The sequence below is a fragment of the Dendrobates tinctorius genome, unplaced genomic scaffold, assembly GCF_039654945.1.
Source record: "Dendrobates tinctorius isolate UK_male_01 unplaced genomic scaffold, ASM3965494v1 ptg000003l, whole genome shotgun sequence".
NCBI classification, from domain to species: Eukaryota; Metazoa; Chordata; class Amphibia; order Anura; family Dendrobatidae; genus Dendrobates; species Dendrobates tinctorius.
The window spans coordinates 76,548,249-76,570,923 of NW_027361671.1; the positions used below are offsets into that span (position 1 = coordinate 76,548,249).

At 44.2% G+C, this 22,675-nt stretch overlaps 1 protein-coding gene across 2 annotated transcripts in view; it reads right to left on the reverse strand.

Annotated features, from left to right (window-relative positions):
- MARCHF3 (membrane associated ring-CH-type finger 3) overlaps positions 1–22,675 on the reverse strand; it is a 341,782-nt gene that overhangs the window by 317,262 nt on the left and 1,845 nt on the right. Inside the window, exon 2 of one of the 2 annotated variants that reach the window (XM_073557244.1) lies at positions 21,341–21,456. The exons of the other annotated variant lie outside the window; for it this stretch is intronic. The gene's annotated coding sequence lies outside the window, so the exon portion shown is untranslated. The remainder of the gene's footprint in view (positions 1–21,340; positions 21,457–22,675) is intronic. 2 annotated transcript variants of the gene reach the window in all.

Consider the following 22,675-nt stretch of genomic DNA (forward strand, 5'->3'; position numbering starts at 1 on the left):
ATTGTGGTAATGTCTAGAACCAAAATTAGAAAAATGTTGTCTCTGTCCAAATATATATGGACCTAACTGTAAATGGCCCACCCTGTATATAGTACCATTACCATTAAAGGGTTATTCATAAAGTTGTAAGTAACTTACTGGTCACTGAAAATCTGACAACAATGTGGCTCTATAATCCGGAAACTGGACCCTGCAAAGTCCCACCTTGAATGGAGCAGAGGACCACATACTCAGTCTCCACTATTTTCATGACAGGGATCTGCAGAGTCAAGTTTCCAGGCCCAGACACTCATTCTTGTGATTGCTATGGGTTCCAGAAGTTGGACCTCCAGTGAATAGCAAATTATCTTCTATATATGGATTGGGGATAACTTACTGTTTCGGGAGAAACACTTTAAATGTGAAAGAGACATGAACCTTCTAAGACCTTCTAAAAGCACGTACTGCAGTTGTTAAAAGTAGTAGTATTACAGACAGCATTAGGGCTATTCTCAAGTTTGTGGACCAGTATATGATTATGCTGCCTTTTTATGTTCTGATTTGTATACAATTTCCAGTAAGAATTGATGTGGTCTTACAATGTACTTAATATTTCATACACGGTTCATCAAATCACTCGACTCAAACTATTTTTTTGTGAGTACATGTCCCCTTAAAATATGCACTGATCGCTGACTAGAGTTACAGTTGCATAGATGCCATGTTGTGTTCGTAATCTGAATAGCCAGATAATAACCTCATATAAGTGCACAGATAAAACGTCTATTAGTAAAACCAGCACATCGTTGTTTGCTCAACCAGATGGAAAAAACTCATAGGAAAATCAATTGCAGTCCTAGTTTCGGTTAATGGTTCTACAAAGCTTTATTTTTAGAGATGATATCAAGATGGCAATATTTCTTAGATACATTGCATTTCATGTTAATTTCTGAACATGTAATGATGATACTAAGCGCTGAGAAAGTACATGAAGCACATTTCTCTTACAGCAATATATATAGATCATTGCTTTCTTAAAGGGGAAAAGCAAGCACTGCAGCAAGGGAGGCTGCAGTTGTCTGGACCTACCATGGGTAAGCAGGTGTCTACTTGTGGCATTTTATATTATTGACTTATAGGTATTTCCTACTACTATCCATAGTGTATTTTACTTGTCACTCTCCAAACGCGACATGTCGTCCGCTCTTGATTCCAGCCATTTTTTTGTTCAAAAAGTCAAACTGCACTCCTTCCCTTCCAAGCCCTGCTGTGTGCCCAAACAGTAGTTTTCCCCCATATACGGGATACTGGAGTACTCAAGCGAAATTGCACAACAAATTTTGGGGTCTATTTTTTACTGTTACCCTTGTGAAAAGAAAAAAAATTCCGGCTAAAGTAAAATTTTTGTGAATAAAAGGAAAATGTTCATTTTTTTCCTACTATTTCGCATTAAATCCTGTGAAGCACCTGAAGGGTTAATAAACTTCTTGGATGCTGCTTTCAGCAGTTTAATGGGGTGCAGGTTTTAGAATGGTGTCACTTTTGGGTATTTTCTGTCATATACTGTAGGCACCCCCAAAGTCTTCAAATGTGAGGTGGTCCCTAAAAAATGGCTTTGTAAATTTTGTTGGAAAAATGAGAAAATGTTGGTCAATATTTAACCCTTCTATCTTACTAACAAAAAAAAATGTTCAAAAAATGATGTAGATATAAAATAGACCTATGGGAAATGTTATATTTTGTACAGCACGACTACCTGGTTTAAGGATATAAAACTGGAAAGTTTGAAAATTAAGTTTCACTAAACATTATTATTATTTATCATTATAGTGCCATTGATTCCATGGCGCTTTACATGTGAAAAGAGGTATACGTAATAAAAACAAGTACAGTAATCATGAACAATACAAGTCACGACTTGTACAGGAGGAGAGAGGACCCTGTCCTCGAGGGCTCACAATCCACAAAATTTTGCACCATTCGGCTTTTACATGCTCTTTTTTTATTTTGTACATTCAACTTTGATGTAGTTTGTGGTTATAAGTCAACTGATAAGAGCTCAGAAAAAAAGAGCTGCAATGCTAACAAACTGCTTGCCAATCAATCTGAATGAGCTCACTGACGGATTCTCAGTTAATCTATTCCACAACCAAAAATAGACAGTGCAACACAGAAGGAAAATGGTGCAATATTTTTAATTATATCCAATTGCAAAATTATTTTTTTGCATGCATTTAAGTAAAAAAAACCTCCCCCCTCTTTAATGTATAAGAATCCTTATGAAAAAGGGGGAGAACAGAAATTGCACCTTCTCCTACATTTATTCCATACTAAGTCGATTCCATATCTTCTAATTTTTCTGTAAAGGTGTGTACTTACTAGAAAAATAGGTAAAACTCAAAATCTGCCTCCATGATTATCATCTTCCCGAATATTCAGGAATATTCAGTTGGACAGTATAAAAATCATGGTCACCTCACAGAAATTCAGCAGAGAAACAATTTGTTGACCTCATTGGACAATGTCAATTCCATGATGGCAGAACAAATGTGAATTGCGGTCACTGGGGAGTGCCATGGGGGACGGCCCGGCCCAATAATTTAGAAGGGAGTGATCCAACGCGGCTCCAGCCATAGACTTCCAGAGGAAGATAGTAAAATGGCAATAAAGATGGACAGTCACGGAGCGCTGGGAACACACAGAGAATACTTTTTTCTTTCTTTTAGCCCACAAAGCGTTTTGACGGTGACCCCATGTTCATCAAGTGATAGATGGGGGTCACCATCGAAACGCTTTGTGGGCTTAAAGAAAGAAATTAAATATTCTCTGTCTGTGTGTTCCTAGCGCTCCGTGTCTGTCCATCTTTATTGCCAATTCCATGATGATGACATAGAACATCATCAACTTCATGACAAAACTATAGCATTAATTACTATCCACTCACTTGAAAAGTGTCCACTGTCTGGTGGCCATTGACATAGTGTCTACTCTGTGGAGGCCTCACATAGTGCTCAGTGTCTTCTGGCACTACTGGGTTAGTGTGACGGAGTCAGCTTACGCTGAGTCGATTTCTTTAGAGTGGACCCTCTGGGTCGTGGCACCCACCCACCTAGGGCGAGCTGACCTTGTGAGGAACCACCCCCTATACAGGGAGTGTCAGGGGCAAGACCAAGGGGGTGAGCCACCATGACAGCTGGAACCGGCCGGCCGGCCGGCTCAAGTAGACACTAAGGCTGTGTGCACACGCTGCGGATTAGGTGCGGATTCATCCGCGCGGATTTTGTAAAATCCGCAGATGAAACCACAGGTCAAAATACCTGCGGTTTTACCTGCGGATTGCTCTGCGGTTTTGCCCTGCGGTTTTTCATCTCCTCAATGGAGGAGATGGCAAACCGCAGCAGAATCCGCAGAAAGAATTGACATGTCAATTCTTTCTGCGGATTGAAAACCGCAGATAATCCGCGCGGAAAATTCCGCACCATCTGCATTGTGGTTTTTGATTCCCATAGGGAATCATGGTACTGTACACCGCAGCAAAAACTGCTGCGGGTCCGCAGCGGCCAAAACCGCTGCGGAACCACAGCAAAATCTGCAGCGTGTGCACACAGCCTAAGTACGAGTGTCTGACGACAAAGGACGGGCAGGAAACAAGACAAGACAATACGTGAATTCAAGGTATCTTCATTAAGGCAAATTCAGGATAACATTAAGTGCAAAACTTAATAACAGGCAAACACAGCAAGGTGTGTGCGTGGCACGTCAAGGTCCATGGCATGGTACGTGCCAGAAGGTAAACCCAGTTACCGGCAAGGACACGATGGCATCGGGCTCCGGACAGCTGGCAAGGATCAGGGCATCAGGCTGCGGACACCAGCTCCGGACATCAGGCCGTAGTCTTCATGCTTATGATCTCTGGTAGTGATGGCAGGTTCTGGGATTCCAGCAGGCAAACCAGGGTACAGGCAAGGAGGCACGACAGATCTCCAGACATGGTGCATGTTAGGGAACACGCCGAGGTCCAAGGCAAGATTCCAGGCAGGGTGCGTGCTAGGGGCACACCAGGGTCCAGGGCAAGGTGCAAGGTGCGTGTGTAGGGGACACACCAGGTTCAACGTGCAAAGTATGGTGGGTGTGTAGGGGACACGCCAGGGTTCAAAGTTCAACATACAAGACAGGGTGCGTGTGTAGAGACACGCCAGGGTTCTAAGTCCAAAGCAAGGTCCTGCGTGTGCCGAGGGACAGGGTTCAAGGCAGAGTCCTGCGCATGCAGAGAGGCACGCCAGGGTCAGGGTTAAAAGCAGAGTCCTGCGCGTGCAGAGGGGCATGCCAGGGTATAGGCTAGGACCTGTGCGTGCTAGAGGGCACGACAGGGTACATGGCAAGACCTGCGTGTACTTTTACAGAAGCACGGGGAGGTATGCCACGGGGAGGCGAGGGCCTGCGTGTGCTAATAGAGGAGCACGCAAACACAGTGCAGAGACAGCGTAAGTGCAAGGAAGCACAGAGAGCACGGCTGGGGCACTGGCTAGCTGGTCGGGCTGCAGCACAGACAGGCGGGCAAGACTCCAGTGAATCCGGCTGGGGCATAACAGGCGACACAGCTGTCACTGACCGACGAGCACGGCTGAGGCACAAGCAGGCAAGCACGGCTAGAGCGGGCACGGCTGAGGCACAAGCAGGAGGATAGGAAGGCCAGGCGCAAGCAAAGGGCACATGAAGAAACAAGGCAAAGCAAGGCAAGAAACAAAGTAAGACAAGGTACAGGGCAAGGAGCAGAACGTAGGCAGAAGCACAGAGTCAGGTCAGAGCGAGAACAGAGCTAGCAGCAGAGCGTAGGCTGAAGCCCAGAGCTGGGTCAAGGGGAAACCTTGAGACTAGCCTGGAAATGTTCAAGAGAGCACCATAGATCAGAGTAAGGAAAACCAGGCAGAGACAAAGAACATGGAAGTACTACAAGGCTCAGAATAGCAAAGGCCAGACATGGTGAAACAGGCAAGGCAGAGAACATAGGAAATACTAGAGGTCCAAGGATAGCAGAGACAAAACATGGCACAAAAGACAACACAAGACATGGCACGAGACAAGAGGCAGAATACAAGCACAGAGCGTGTGCAGAGAAGCACTACAAGGCAGAGTGCAGGGGCACAGAATACAGAGAGCGACCGAGCAGACCAAGCAGCCATGCAGGGAAGCAACACGATACTCAGGCCCCAACCATAGGAAGGGGCGGTCTGATATAGGGAATTAGCACCTGCACTTCCGGGTTAGAACCAGGGGAGAACTTCCGGTTCAGGTCCTCCAGGATCATAGAGAGCGTTGCTAGATCAGACTGGCCTGGACCATAGAGAAGGTTACATGATCAGGGGCTCCACAAACACTGAGAGGTTAGCTGGGTCAGGCAGTGCTGGAACATAGGAAAGGTCACATGATCAGGGGCTCCAGGAATACAGAGAGGATTGCAGAATCAGAGCAGTGACGGATGGTTACCTAGCAATGGCATGTAGCCATGAGGTAAGGCGCGCGTGCACACTGCTCCAGGCATCTTGCAGCACAACAGTCACGAGGTGCGTGTGCACACTGCTTCCAGGGATCTTGCAGCATGAGACATAACGGGCATGAGAATTCAGTGCACGTGCACACTGATCCAGGGGTCACGCGGCACAACAGACATGGCGGGTATGACAGGCATAACGGACATGGCGGGCATGACAGGCATAACGGACATGGTGGGCATGACAGGCATAACGGACATGGCGGGCATGACAGTTAGCCACTATTTTCTGGTGACCTTGACTGACGTACTATCTCTTTCTTGAGGATTCTCCTAGGATAATATCCAGCAAGGGTACACAGAATCAGATCACATGTGAAAATGGGAAAAAGTTTCAATCTAAGAACTGTGTCAAAAAACCCTTTAGAGACACTCAACTAAACATGTTTGAAAAATTACAGATCTTAATTATGGCAGACAGATTTGATTATAAGTCACTCGTTACTTTAATAAAAGTGGATGCTTGCAGATAGTATAATAAAATATCACTATAGGATAGAAAAAAAATGATTCAGCAGACTGCTCCTTTGCAATCCTGTCTATACAACCATAAAAGAATCTTTACAACTATAGAAGTAATATTTTCTACGTTAAGCTCGACAGTCATCTTCGCAAATTCCCTCCATCCCGTATGTGAGTTGTGCATTTTTCCCCCTTTCTAGTACCAAAAATCACAAGATTGTCAGTACTTAGTCATTATAGTGGTGACTGCCCTGTCCAGGTGCTCAGAGGATGCAATTCTTCTTGTGAGGAGAACAAAATGACATATGAGCCCTGCGTCACAAATGAGAGAACGCCATCCTATTACCTCCTGCGTGGTTCTAGCTGGCTTCAGCTAATTCCCACACAGCCTACTATAAATTTCATCAGCCCCAAGTCACATTTACTGCAGACAGCACAAGGATCAGAACACTGCAAGTCGTCACACTGTCAGAGAAAGAATGATTCATATATCACATGCAGACAGCGTACTGCAGAGGCATCGGAAAGACAAAAGCAATGGGAAGAGGTGCACACCATGAGGTTACATTAACCAAACATACAAGAAAAGAAATTATAACAGATACCGTAACTAGGCCAAACACTTGATTTAAAGAAAATATTATTATTATTGGTCATCCATAGGCTAGAGCAAACCTTACTGATAGCTGGCAGCCCAATTGCCGTGACCCCCTGCAATACAGAGATCGAGGCTTTGGATCCCCAAGTGCCAAGCAGACTACTTTGCCTTTTCCACCAGTCTCATAGACAATGAATAAAGTGGAGGTCAAATATGTGAACCTCTTCTCTATTCAAGATAATACACAAGAGCCCTGATCTTGAAGATCGCAGGGGGCAGGCTTGGACTGGTCCACACGAGAAGAGGACAATCCTCTGGTGGGCTCCTGTGCAAGAGGTGGGCACCACTCTCTTATATGAGCAGTCCTTGGCACTATTTAATTGATTCACTATGTACAGACAAAGGCAGCAACTTATTCATTTAACAATCTACGCAGTTCATTATTACATAAATTTGTGATTGAGGATAATGTCATATTTGAATGTAGCTGAAAAATGGGGCACTGGAGTTGGCTCCTGGTGGGCCCTTGGCACCGCAGTTCGACACTGGCAGGGGGTCTCAGCTATCTCAAGCTTAATATTTTGAAAACATAACTTTAAAATGAAACTTGTTACTACATTCATGTTTCTCGAACCATGGGCAGCATAAATCTGAACCTGGTTGCACGATTTCAGGCAGGTATGACCTCATCTAAAATGTAGTGACAGGCTCTGAGCAGGACCAGTCACATATCTCCCTATGGTCCCAGGCCATTTTTTCAAATTAAGTTTCAAAGAAAGATATTCATGGCTGAAATCGTGCAGTCAGGATCTTATCTAGGCTACCTGTGGTTCAGACAGCATGAATCTAGTGACTGGTTCCCCAGATTATATTTTAATTTCTGAAAATCAAACACATAAAATACCTGCAAGGCAAAATACTGTATTACAGAAATCGACAAGGTTTGGGTTTGGTACTTATCAGCAATGTTGGCAGGTCACGTGTGCAATTAATATGTGATAATTGATTGTCCCACCGATGGATCATTGTGGAGACATGGAAATGCTCCTTCTGCTACAATCTAGCATCTGCCTTTGGACATTGGGAAATATTTTCAAGGATTTATTTGGTTTTTTTTTGCAATTTTCCAATCTCTATTAATTTTAAGGATTGCAAAGAAGAACAAAGAGTAGTGCTTCAAATAAGACATTGACAGTAGAGTTGGGAACATCACTTTAGCTGCAATAATTGTGCTTTGACCTGACTCGCTTATTGTTTAAGCTGCAGCCAATGTCATGTACAGTACAACTAGGCACAGGACATTCTGCACTCGTTTTTCTTCATGCTTCACTTAACGTCTTCTTCTACCTAGCTACAAATCCAGAAAATGAAAGAAATCCAAAGTACTAGAAACTGTTCGAATAACTTGGGCCCTGATTCACCAAAGCATTTACACCCAAAAAGTTACCTAAAAGATTTGAAAAGTCGCAAAATTTTGCAACTTTTGGCGTTTTTATACCATTTTCTCCTAGTTCTGCCAAAATGAGCAAAGTTGTATTGGAGTCGTGATGCCACAGTTCATTTAGTTTATGACGAGAGTTCCTTATGCCACAAATCTCACTCAACGAGCACCTCTTCATAAATCAGGAGCATCTGACTTCACCACGTCGACTCATCAAGACCAGAGAAAGAATCGCCAGTCTAGATGAATTGGTGTTTGTTAATCTCATCTAAAAATATACAATGTTTGGCCATTCAGGGCATTTTTCCAAGCAAAGTCAAGGACATGCATTCATGTGTTTTTCATATCTCCTTAACTTCCTACATGGCAAAATGTAGATTTTATGATAAAAGGAATATTTGCTAATATGGAAGTTTGTGGTACTTTGGATTTCGTCAATTCAGCAGTCCAGTGTCAGTCAGATTATTAAAGGAATACCATCATTTCGATGACAACAGCAAAAAAGATGGAACATGAGGCATTTCTGAGCATTGCTGCCTAGTTATAATTTTGGTGCCTCAATAATTTGCATTAGGAAATTCGTATTCATGACATTCCCGAATATATGCTTTATAGTCATTCCAAAAGTGGACCTCTTCTAACAAGATTGCAAGATGTAATAAGTATGGATTAAAACTTCAAATACAAGACAAAGGATCAGGAAGTCTGGTGCTACAACCGAATGACATTCCCCAGAAGGGATGGGTAAAACCTTGACTCCAGCTGTTGTGGAGTGTGGGACCATCATAGAAGATGATTAGAAACAGCTGGAGCGCTGACAGTTATCCTCTTCTACGAGGAGCTCTATCTTATTAAGAGTCCCTACTAGGTTAAGCCTGAACAGGTTTGGCCACTCCTAGTGAATCAGACCATTGGATTTCTTGAATCTAGAAGATGCATCTTCTTTCTGGGAATTAAAGTTCTAGTTTAATCATATCATATGATTTTTGTAGGGTTTGGCAGATGTAACCCTCATCTCTGCATGAAGGTTGAAGTTCTTCCCATTTTCTAACTTCAGGGGGCATGAATGTCAGATATATAACTGAGAAATATCACCAGTCAGGCTCATCAAGATACTGTGCTAAGCAATGCTACCTTGGCACCAGCTGCTAGGTATTTTCATGATCTGAGATGTTTCCTTCTTAGAGGCCACAACATACCAGTTTACTGGACATGAAGTTAGCACTAGCGCCCATAATCATTATACAGGGGTGAGATTGTAATCTCCACTAAGGGCAGTGACTGTTGTGAACAGCTTTATTGGCAATACATCACTGCTGAACATGTCAGTGCTATCTAATGGAAATCAACCATGATACCATTGATACTTGCTAAAAATGCTATACGCGATCCAACAATCACACATGTACATCTGCTGAAAGATTAATCCAATCTGATCTTCATCCATGTGGCCTATGGGTAGGACTAAGCTGGCATGGAAAACCTTGCAAAAGTGCTTGGGACTATAAAGAGGTAGAAGTATAGAAGTACGTGACCTGCACATATACTATGTGACAGCACACTGAATCACTTACACCAGTGGGATGCATGGAGCATGAACAGACACAGACATTAGTTACCGGTAGAAAGGCCCCAGAGGATAACAATGACAGAAGTGTGCTGTTAAAAAATAGCTATAGTGTCAAGCATCAGTGTCTATTTCCATGTTGTGTATGAAGCAGAAGATAGGTTTTGCCATCAGTGTATCATCAGTGTTATGTATGTAGGGCGGGTTGATTGACTGGCTCAACCAGACTACGGATGCAGACAGACTAGACTTCAGAAGTGCATTGTGGGACCTGTAATAGATGGTTGAGTGAGCATAAACTGCCATTTTTCCTGGCAGCGCAGAGCCTGTTTGAGCTGCTGAGAACCATCGATCGTTGAGCAAACCAAAAGATCACTTTACGCGATGAACGATAGTTTTGTTTTATTGTTGGGTGATCGGTAAGCTATTCCTTAAGTAGCCTAAGTTGGAAATTCACTCATTCACTAAAGTCTTGTGTTTTGATAAGGTTAATATTTAATATGCTGGTATTTGCACTGAAATACAATCTCTTTACTGTATTATTATGCTGACTACCCAGTTATGGATTGCAAATAATTTCCCTAACTTTGTGAAGCAAGAGAAGAAACAGCATGGAGAATAACAATTCTCTGGCATTACCTTGTGCATATTAACTATGTATTAATCTCCTATTATCAGAGCAGAATACCTCTGACAGAATAACAATTGGAGATTTCTCCTTCATGTTGAGTACAGCGAAATTACTATCATTAGAACAATTTACACAGATAATATTGAACATTTTCTCTACATAAATCAGCTGGGATTAAACAAAAAAAGAAGGCATTCCTATATGCAGCATTAGAGTGGGGTTTTGCTGTTCATGTATTCAGAGTAAAGCGACAGCGTATTTCTACTTAACAACATATAGTGTAAATGTCACTGAACAGCACAGGTTCAAAACAGTCTAGAAGGTAACACATTGTCATATCTTGGCAAAATGCCTAAAATGTTACAGACTGAGGCCCCAAACCATTGAAACTGGTGTTTTGCTTTGCCAGTCTTAATAAGGAGCATGCAGGAATAAGATGAGCCAAATTCATAAGGAGTCGCACACCACTTAATGAATTGGGTGCATCTTATCAGTGGCATGTGTCTGGGACTGGAGTAACATTTCTGGAATAAGAAGCTCCACCACTTTTGGCTCCTGCCCAGCTTTGCCTATTTTGGAGCACCATATTACAGAACCACACAACATGGTTTCCTAATGCAAAACTGGGCATGAGTCCCAATTCAAAGAGTCCTGCAAAGAAAGAATTCACTTACACATAAAGATAGGGCTGGAGCAGGAGCAGCTAGTGTGGGCCTGAACATGACAGGGGTTTGTAAATAGGAGGCTAGATAAGGGTTAACTAGTGGTTTGGTACGTACATGAGGGTCAGTTAGAAGGGGTGAATCAGAGGTCAGGTCACATTGATTTGGGGGGAGTCTGGCTAATCAGGTTATGGGGGGTGGAATATTTGAGTATCTTATAAAAAAAGGAGGATCCCGGGGTACGGCTGCCATTAAAGATACAGGACAAGGAGGCATCCCGCCCAACCAGTCCTTATTTTCAGGTTTGGTTGGTATTGACCAATCTCCGTTGGTGAGTGAGCTATTTTCGCGTAAAATATGTTTATGTCATAGCATTCTATGGAGGTGAGGAGGTCAAGGATGGCCTTGGATAATGGGACCAGGTTCCCATTGGCGGTATGGTGACCCCTCATTTTTATGTGTGGTTAGTTCCCACTGGGAACAAGAAAATGGTTTGGGCAGTAACATGACGATTTGTCAACCCCGAGTTGGAGTGGTTCTACTGAGGAGTGTGGTGTTCCGGTACTGCCCAGTGTTTGGGGCCATCCAGATCTCCTCAGAGAAATTCATGGTGATGTTCTTAGTCAAATAAATGTTATGGTTAATAAAGGCTGCTGTGGCCATTTACATTCCATCCTCACTTAGGGTTATGTTGTCATTTATTGATGTCATCGACACTTTGCAATACCCTAGTCATGACAGTCCGAATTTTCGATGCAGAAAGTGGCACCAATATTTTTCAACTATGTGCAATACATCCAAATTCAATAATGTGCAATGGAAAGCATTTACCTATGTTCTCACTTAGGCTTTGTTCACATGTCCAGTTGTCATCCGTTTGTAACAGATCCAGTGTAAAAAAAAAACAAAAAACCTGAGCTGGAAAGAAAATGGTAAGACACTTTTTGACACTTCTGTTCCCATCCTAATATATGGGTTCTGTACTAGAACATTTCCTGAAATGGATCCTAATATGGAAATAACTAGTGGACACGTTTACAGAGCCTTAGCTTTGTTTTCTCTCATAAAGCCTGACTTCATGTGATGGGAAAATAAATTCTTTTTGACGACTATGGAAATAAGAATTTTTATGAACCTTGGGTCACTAGATTGCAGTATATAGCATTCTCTATAATACAATGTGCTGTGAGGAGAAGAAGCAGTGATGGCTGCACATTACTTCACCTCCCCTCAGTCTCCTGACACTGTATGATGTAACATGCACATCCTGTCCGGAGCGACATCAGACCCTAATGAATGCTACGTATGCTTCCAGCATGCTTGTAAAAGAGGTAGTAAAATGTGAGGAAATGAGTAAGGGTGTTTATATGATAGAACATTCTTTGACTGTACAGATCCAGCCCCATTCCTTAGCATTTATCGGTGATTTTGATTATGGGCTTGCAGTTGTTAAGCAGATCCAGACATATGAGGTAATCGGAAAACTGCATGTTAGTAATGAAGCCTAACCAGGGATGGCAGAAAGTCTGCAAGCTCAACAGACAAATCTGTGATAAGGGATCAGTGAATACATCCAGAAAGGCAAATATAGTGGAGACAAAGTAACACGCCAATATATTGTGGAGACCCAAATTGCCCCTTTGGCCATTATTGAGAAAACTGGAACGTATGCAGGATACAATAACTTTGGGGAGATTCTAGTTATAGATCCTTTAGGTTACAGTTATTCAAAGTAACAGCAATGAATCCTCTTCTCCAGTTTTGCCAGTTTATATAATAATATAAAGTACTTTTCAGGCTGGTGTTGAACAAAAAGATGGGAGCCAACAAAAGATACGTTGTTCAGGCAAAATTCAGATTCACATTTTTGCCTAAAAAAATTAAATTCGTGAAGTTATTCTCCATGAATTTAATGTCTCTTTTTATTATTTTTATCTTAGCATAATAAGCTTAATACGTAAAAAAATGAAAGAATCCTTATCCTCATCTTGCGGCTCACCTCGCGATTACTCTGTTCCTCACCGTCACCCATCTGGTTTTTACCGCATCTTCAGATCACCGCCGCTCATGATGAAATCCCCAGGTCTCTCACACTAGGCTGAGACTTCCGGTCTTGATGGGGCCTAGGAGGGCTCTGCACATACATAAAAGGTCACGGCGCATGTCATGACACTGTGACTTTTCACACACTTTCGAAGAACCCTCAGGGTCCTCATCAAACCCAGAAGTACAGACCCTGTTAGGCTGGCGGAACGCACCTAATAATAAAGATGATAATGAGGTGCGTTCGCAGCCTGGGGTCCCCGTGCAGAGATGTAGAACTGCTGCTCGGTAATGGTGGAGGTTATACGGCAAATAATAAATGAACACACGCGGGTTAGCATCACCCGGTGTGTACAGGAGCGAGTTCTGTTGATTCACACACCGCGGTGCCGCACAATGTAAATGCCGAAGCCTGTTAAACTCACAGGGCTCGGCCGGATGAGCGCTAGTATACAGACACAGGACTCCGCCCCAAGGACACGGGGTTAGAGTCCCTCTAGTCCACTAGCGCTCGGCGCCGGTGCAGCGGAGCCAGCAAGGAACAAACAAAGAAATAACGCACTAGTTTGCACTGCACCGCTCTGGTGGAAGTCACTAACCACCCAGACTAAGGAGGAAAGCGCTAGACCTGCGCACGGCGCCGTGCTGGCAGATGCAGCCACTAGGTGCCGTGTGCTGGATGGCACAATATGGCGCAGAGAGAGGTGCTGTGATTAGGAAGCACTGTGGCACTAGGCTTAGCCACTATAAGGCGCTGACTTACACTAAGATAACCCTACAACATGCGTATCAAAGGGAGGGGTTTCATAATAAGTCATCCACCAGTTCCATGCATCCATCATCACACACAGAAGTTATAACAACTGTCTATACTAGCGCATGGCCGAGTGGCCATGCGACTCTTTTATAGCACTGTCCTTCCGGGACCTTCCCAGTGGACCAATCCGAGCAGGAACGGGACCTGCGCATGTGACCTCCGACCTCCAATGAGAGGTCGTCCCACGGGCATGCTCAGTAGGGGAAAAGCAGGACTTAGTCCCAGGAGGGTCTGCTTGCTGCTGACCCACGCATGATACAATAGCAGAGCCAGGAGGAGCAACCACATGCCTAGTATTAGCCTGGGCAAGGCGCTGGGACCCACGTCTCTGCTGAGCAGTCTCCTCTCCGGCTGGAGAGGAATGGGAGACCGCAGAAGGCAAGGCTCGAGTTCCCTCCTGTGCAGAGAAAGGAACCCAATGCCTAACAGACCCAGTGTGAGAGGCTCAGGGATTTCAGCGAGAATGATGGGTGATGCGGATGGGCTGTATAGGTAAGTATAAGGCTAAGTGCACACATACCGGAACTCTCGCGGAAATTACCGCGAGAATTCCAGTCCGCGGGAAAACCGCATTTTAAATTCCCGCGATTTTCCCGCGGAAAAACTAGCATTTTGCAAGCGTATTTAGCTTGCAAAATGCTAGCGTTCTCCAAACGATCTGTAGCATCGCTGGGAGAACTGATTGACAGATTGGTCACACTCGTCAAACATAGTGTTTGACAAGTGTGACCAACTTTTTACTACTGAGGCCGCCTATGCAGCATCAGTAGTAAAAGATAAAATGTAAAAAAAAATAAAAAATGGTGTTATTCTTACCTTCCGACGTCCCGCGCATCCGTTCCCAGTAATCCTTTGCGAAAATGCCCGCGATGACATCCGTTCTCGCGGTAATTCGCGATGATGTCGCGCGAATGACCGCGAGACTTCGCTATCCCGCGAGACTGGACGCAAAGGACTACTGGGAACGAGAGCGTGAAGAGAAGCGGGAAGGCTGCGCGGGACGTCGGAGGGTGAGAATAACAATATTTTTTATTTTTAAATTCTATTTTTTACAGGGATATGGTACCCAAAGCCCGGAAGACAGTCTCCTCTCCTCCGGACCATGGGTACCATCCGCCATTGTTCTGCTTACTTTCCGCATGGTGTGCACAGCCACATGCAGGAAGTAAGCGGAACAATGCATTCCTATGGGTGCGGGATCGCCGCGATTCCGCAAATTAATGAGCATGCTGCGGTTTTTACAGCGAAGCGATTCCGCCGCGGTAAAAAGCGCAGCATTAGCACAGCATTGCGGAATCCCATAGGAATGCATGGGATGCTTATTTTTCGCGTTTTCGCGGCAAAATCGCGCGGTTAAAACAGCCGCGGAAACGCGAAAAAAACGCCACATGTGAACGCAGCCTTAAGATTGCTTTCAACATTTTGATGACTTTTTACAGTTCAATAAAATGGTAGTCAGCTAAATCTGCACTGCAATGAATTAGAAAAAATCTGCATTTTGGCAAATATAGATTTTTGTAAAATTCCAGTGGAAATCAGTCGGTTACAGCTGGACCAGGACAGTCTTCAATTCTCCTTTGTTGACATGCTTGTTCCCTCGTGCTTATAATGCCCCGCAATGTCATGATGATGTCACGTGAGGCCTAGTGAATAGGCTTCATGTAATATCTTGATATTGTGGGACTTGGTAAGTGCAATAGGCACCTGTAATGACAGGCTAAGGATGCAAGGCATAGAAGTAAAAGCTACCCTTGTCTCACTGCAACTAAGAACCAGACTGGACACGGAACAATGGCAAACAGATCAACTCTGTTCATCCAATATAACCTAATGATCACACATTGGAGCAGCAATGCAATATTTGAAGTGATTTTCCAAAATCGTGGTAAAAGCAATGTGGTTTTGCTAAGATTTTGTAAAGCTGCAGCAAAAAAAAAACCACACAGGAACAAATGAACCAAGATTAAAGGTATGACAAATGAGGGCATCAAGTGATGGGATGAATTGATTCTCTAGTGTCATTCAGCCAACACATGAATAGTTACCTAGTGTTTGTAGTGATCCTAAGCTACCTAACTTAGCACAAAAAAATTAGGGGAATTGTAACTGCACTATTAAGAGGCTTTAGTGTCAGACACTATGGGGTGAGCTGTGCCATAGTGGTTGTCATCCAACTTAACCAGAAACAGATGAAACTGTGAAACAGATACATAAAATACAGGGATATAAGTGAAGGGCTTATGCCTATCTGTAGTGAATTGTAATCCAGCTGACATTGTGGTCCACGTGTCCCCTGCTGTAGGTCTCTAAACCTGAGTTTATATACCATTGTATGTCAAGCACCATCAAACTTTGTATAAAGTGTAGCAAAATCAGGTAGGCTACGGTTACATTCCCAGCTCTACAGGCTTTGATTAGATCACCTTGCTAGCCCTGCATGTAACAAGGCTACCTGTTCTTAGTTAATTAGCTCAGGGAAGCAGACCAGACTGGACTTGTCTTGGAGCTGAAGAGAAATACAGGCCAGAATCCCTCTCTGAGAAGGGTCTGCACAAGCTGTGTGCAGAGAACCGCAAGTATCAGTGGTTGCTTTGGACAATAGCTGTTGTGTGATCGAGCTGGGGCTAGCTCAGCCGTGTATGGGTAGCCAGGGTCTGTTCTGTTTAGGTACTGTCTGGACAAAGCTAGGGATTAATGTTTATGATTTTGGTTTGGTTCTGTACAACCTGCGGAAAGCAATAAAAACTGCACGTTTGGACCAAAGCTATAATACCTGTGTGAACGCTAGCTTAGGCCTAATGCCAACCAGAGAGAGTAAATCCCTACAAAAGGTATTGTTTCCTACATGCATTGCTTCTAGGGAACAAAAAATATCTGCACACACAGAATCTGACAAGGCCTGAACGGCAATACACAAAGGCTGTACATCTCCATATAAAAAAGACGTACATGCTTTTTCTAGTCTGTGTGAGTGTGTAAGTGTGGGGAGGAGGACTCCCAGGCAGTGACCGGGCAGGTACCCAGGGGACCGCCATCAGGGTTCCTGAGGGAACGATACTGGGAGGACAGTAAAGGGAGAGACTTGACTGAAGTTGTCAGGGAAACAGGGGGCGGGGCAAGGATAAAAGGAGCAGTGGGCTCGCTGAAGTGGCAGTTGGGAGAGAGTGTGACAACAGGTAGGAAGCCGTGTGAGAAAGAGAGGACCGAGGGAGCGGACGGTGTGTTCTGGAGGGACCGACAGGGATCTGTGAAAGGAAAGCTGCACACTCACCAACAAGTGATACGTGAGGGACTCTCACCGGCGGCCGCTCCCCGCATACGGACGCATACAGCCGCCCCTGCTGCTTACCGCCCTGCTGTGACAAGTCCGCGACCTCCAGTGACCGCTGCGACTACAGACCATTCCGTTACAGCGGTCAGGACACTGCCCCCCTGCCTTCTCCCACAGTTGCGGCCCTGTCATCTCCGGCCCCTGGGGGCGCCACCTCGCTACAGGCGGCTGTAGAGGCCCCCGTCCGGTTTGCTAAGGGACCCTGAGCAGAGGTTGGTGAACGGTTATATTTAGAGACTGCGTCATAACTCCCCGGTGAGACGAGAGCCGCAAGGAGACGCCTGTTTTTATGCGTTTTTTCCGCGTGGTTCCAGACCCATAGAAATATCCAGAAATGCGGAAAAATCCGCAAAATTAGAGCATGCTGCGTTTTTTTACCGCGAAGCGTTTTTTTCGCGGTAAAAAACGCATCAATATGCACAAAAAGTGCAAAATGCATAGAAATGAATGGAAAGCTTATTTTCAGCGTTTTTATAGCGGATTTATTGGCAAATCAGCTAAAAAAAAACGCTGTGTGTGCACACAGCCTAAGCTCAGCCACAGGATTAAACCAATTGGTGGTAGATTTGTTCTTTATCTTTTATCTTTTTTTACTAAGAAAAATCCTAAACAATATTTTAAACATGTATGGCATCCAAGGAAGTTGGGTAGAAAGGTTAATGAGGACCAAGATCCCCTGATTTTCTTCTTATAAGAAATAGTGCACAGTGTTCATTGTGTGTTTTCAGTGTTCCGCTAGCCAAGGAAAACAGTATTGATCTCGTAACAGACACATACATCCATAAGTTACACCTGTTCTGCTCCGCTCCTCTATCAAAAACAGTGAACCATTCGTTCAGGCAAATAGATCAATGTAGCTCAATTTACGGTTTAGTCTCCAGGTTTGAATATAGGAGCTGCTAATAACTGGACAATGCTTGAATGTGATACTGCATTTTACACCATTCCACTCATGTTCAGCACTACTGGTTATATAAGGCCACCTTCAGTATTTCACATCAGTATTTGTAAGACAAAACAAGGAGAGGAACAATCAGAGGAAACGTATAATAGAGACACGTCCCCACTTCTGGATTTATCACCCACTCCTGGTTTTGGCTTATAAATACTGATGTAAAATACTGACCGTGTGATCGTGGCTTTAGACCATCTCTTGCATATATCATTATATCCCAGTCTATGACCCAGAGCAGAGCACAGATCCACATTCTCTGTGGACAACCTTTGGCATCACCCCCCCAAGTCATGGCAATCATGGAAGATGCAGAGAGGTCCTTCCTTATGTTACATAAGTATGTAAGTTTCTAACACAGGCCTGAATTTAAGGTGCACACCATTAATAATCTAGAAAAGGTATAATTAGTCTCAATAGACGGAAGCAGAAGCGATCACCTGTATGTATACCGCGGTGCTATGATGAGCGCAGGATGTGTTGAAACAAAGGAATCCTGTGCACACGCTGCGGATTCTGCTGCGGTTCCGCAGCGGATTTGGCCGCTGCGGGTCCGCAGCACTTTTTGCTGCAGTGTACAGTACCATTATTCCCTATGGGAATACAAAACCGCAGTGCAGACGGTGCAGATTTTTCCACGCGGTTTTCCTGCGGTTTTGAAACCGCAGAAAGAATTGACATGTCAATTCTTTCTGCGGAATCCGCAGCGGTTTCCTATCTCCACCATTGTGGAGATGAAAAATCGCAGGGAAAAACCGCAGGATAATCCGCAGGTCTTTTGACCTGCGGATTTACCTGCGGATTTTACAAAATCCGCGCGGCCAAATCCGCACCCCATTCCGCAGCGTGTGCACGTAGCCTAACAGTGAGTATATTACATGCTGCTAGGATTCCGCAAGTGAGAGTCCCTGTCAAATTGTATAAACATGCCCGACAACCACTTTAATTAGCAAAGAGACCAGATCCCTAAAATGAAGAGACTTATTAATACTAGCCGACTGCTCTGAGACACGGCAGAGAATTCGCAGGTAGTGTATGACATGCTCCTTGGAAATTTGGCGCTGGCTACTTAACAATGACAATAATGGTTTAAGCCTTTAAGCAAAGACAATGAATATTCCAGCTCACAGGTATAAAGTCATCTAATTTATTTAGTACATTTTTTAAAAAATTTATCATATGAACAAACAATACAGATAAAAAACCAACGCGTTTCATACGCAGCAGTCGTTCTTAGTCATGGTTTTTACCTGTAACGTTTGATCATATGATGGGAGTTTAACAAAATGTATTAAATATTTTGGATCCTTTTATCCTTGCGAGCTGGAACATTGATTTTTTTTTGTTTCTACCATTGATGACGCACGGCCATTGCGGTTTTCGTTGTACTGAGGATTGCATCCCGTTCATAAGAGGTTAGATGGTTACATTCTCCCTTTTTTTTAATCAATGAAGCTTCATTGGTTTAAGCTTTAAAGGGGTTGCATCTAATAGTGATGACCTATCCTGCAGACATCCAGGACCCTTATTGACTAGATCGTTATTTGTTCCGGCATCGGCCAGATGTGAACATGGAGTGAAGCGTAACAGCACAGCTCCCTTCCACGTGTAGCAGCCGCGGCAGAGACCTGCAGATCAGCTACTAGTCAATGACAACTGCTATGGATAGGTCATCAATATCATTTGCACAGACAACAAAAAGATCAATATGGCTGGCATTCCCTTTAATGCAGAAAACGTTCCCAATGATTTTTACAATAATTCATGACGAATGTTATTTTTTCACTCCTATTCCCACAAAGTATAGAAACATGCCACTAAAGCCTGACGATCGCATGTTGTGGGTCAAAAAGGCGATGTAAGGGGAATAACTTGGGACAGGCTCTTACGACACTTCCTTCCCTTTTACAGAAACGTCTTGCGTAGTTTGCTGTATTAATAATCAGGAAATGTTTAAAGTGATGTTTCAATCATAATAATGTGATGGACACTGATATTCCTATTTTTTGCTTGTAATTTAAAAGGCAATAAAAACCACAAACCTAAACATTTGGAGAGAAATATGTCGATGCAGCGCTTTTGTATCCAGCTATAGACGCCTCGTGTCAGTGCAGCTGTGTCCGGCTCGGGCATAATACAATTATCCAGACACCACTGACACACGTGATCTCAGTATAAACCATAACAGGCAACGTTCAGGTTTCTCTCAGTTATGTCTGGAGTGTGACCACACACGCACTGCTACCTCTCCTTCAGGAACACAGACAGCCAACTCCTAGTTATGTGGCTCCATGTGGATCTTAGGGTCTTAAAGGGACGGGACAACGATCAGATAAACTGGTGATCATAAGAACAATTGTCCTAATCAGTGACCCTAACAAACACAGCAGCAATAAGCCGATGAGTTTGTTTGATGGCTGATGAAATATTTTATGCTGGCGGTTGGTCGGCAGCTCAATCCCCTGTGTAAACACAGGATGTAGAGCCGAGAATATGGAGAGTCTATAGGTACTGAACGATTGCGATAGTTTGCCCCCACAAAATTTATATCAACTCCTGTAAAAAATAAAGTGCTAAAGTGAATCTGACAAGCTGATTCATGCTGCCTGAACGATGGTCAGCATGAATCAGACATGCGCTGTTGCAGAATCGACATGTGTTATTGCAGCCACATATGCATTACTATGAAACCTGCGGGGCTTCAAGAAAGCATGGATGGAAACCAGGCATCTCGGATTACTACTCCCCACCCATTTCTCCTAATCTTACGGGTCTCTCCCTAAGTGTGTATATAAGGATGTCATGATCCAGGACGGGGTTTCACTTTGGCCCGTCTTGGTCAGACTGGGGGTTAATTGTTCTGCCTCTCTCTGGCAGAGGGCGACTATTTAATGCTTACTGGACCTAGGTCCGGTGTCAGTTATACTTCTGCCCTCGGCTGAGTTAGTTGACCTCTGGTATACGTGTGCCTTGTGCCTGATAACTTGTTGCTTGTTTGGTTGTGATCCGGTTCTGTCCCTGTTACGAGTTCTGCCTGCCCCTCTTGTACCGCACTGCTCTCTCGTGTATGACTCTCTGCTTGTGACTCGACTGCTCTCTGCTCGTCCCTTTGGTACCGCACCGTCCTCTTGTGTATGACCTTTGTCTGACCTCCCGTCTGTTTATCCCTCCTGTACCTCGTTTGCCCATACTGTGTATGACCTCCGTTTTGCCCAACTCTGAGTTTTCTACCTTTTCTGAAAGCAGGACGCTAAGCCCCGCCCCCTTGCAGTCACGTGACTGTAGGTCCTGTGCTGGCTTGCTAACCTTCAGTGTTCAGGTCCTGTGCATCTGTATTTTCCGGCTGTTCTTGTCCCCAGGGGTCCCTACAGTGCGGGTGAGTCCCTGCTCAGCGGAGGCTGTACGCTGGCGCTGTCAGGATCCTGATAAAGGAGATGTGAAAAATGAGGATGGATGAAATCATGGAGATCAACATCCAACGCTGCGGAGACACCATCACATATTTCTCAACGCAGTGATTCTAGAGCAATGCCCCCATCCCTTATGGGAAATATGCAAAAACATAAAAAACACAAGCCGCGGAGACACCATCACATGTTTATCAACGCAAGCAATGACTAGCCAGGGATGGGGGCATTGCTCTAGAATCACTGCGTTGAGAAACATGTGATGGTATCTCCGCAGTGTTGGATGTTGATCTCCATGAGTTCATTCATCCTCATTTTTCACAGTCTTTTACTAGGCATTGCTCCTACTAGCCAGTTTCCTACTCCACACTGATGAGGGGCAATACCCTGAAACAGCTGTCTGTGGATGGATACCATGTTTTGGCATAGGTGATTTCCTTCACTGGAGACTGCCCTTCCCGTGGTTGCTCCTTCCCGGGGAAAGACCTGGCTAGTCATTGCTTGCGTTGAGAAACATGTGATGGTGTCTCCGTGGCTTGTGTTTTGTATGTATATAAGGAGAGACCTGTCAGTCTAGGGGAGGAGGGAGTGGAAAAAGCTATGGAAGCCATTCCCTAGGACTAGTCAAGTGAAAAACATAGTCTATGGCTGGCTTCCAATTGAACGTTTTATCTGAAACACCACATAGTTTCACAGTAAAACATAAATGGCTGCGATAGCACAGCCGGTGTATGATTCATGCTGACAGTAGTTCGGACAGCATGGTTATTTTTTTAGGATTTAGTTAGCACCACTCACCTCAAAATCCCTATGACATGTGCCTGCCAAGACATGTGCACAGCCACCAGGTCCTTAGAATAGGACAAGTGCACGATACCTGTTGGTCGTACATATGTCCCGACAGGCACCTGTCAGTACCGTTCATCTCCAAAAGTGGCAGTGAGCAGCACGGGAGTAACCCTATAACTGAGCGTGCAATAAAACGTTACCAGTGGCATACAATACTCAAATACTAACATTGGATCTACCAAATGCTACAGTCTGCTCCATCTCCTCTTCCAGGCTGCAGAATGTATGGCTTCCTTTTTCTCCTCCAAAATACACTTATGCTCCACAGCTCCGAATACAGAGGCTAAAAATATGCGCAGAAGGTAATTATAGCTACGATCAATATTCTCTCTCCGTTACGTGTTTCATTCAATGGTTCTGTGTACCAATAAACAATACGAGTCCA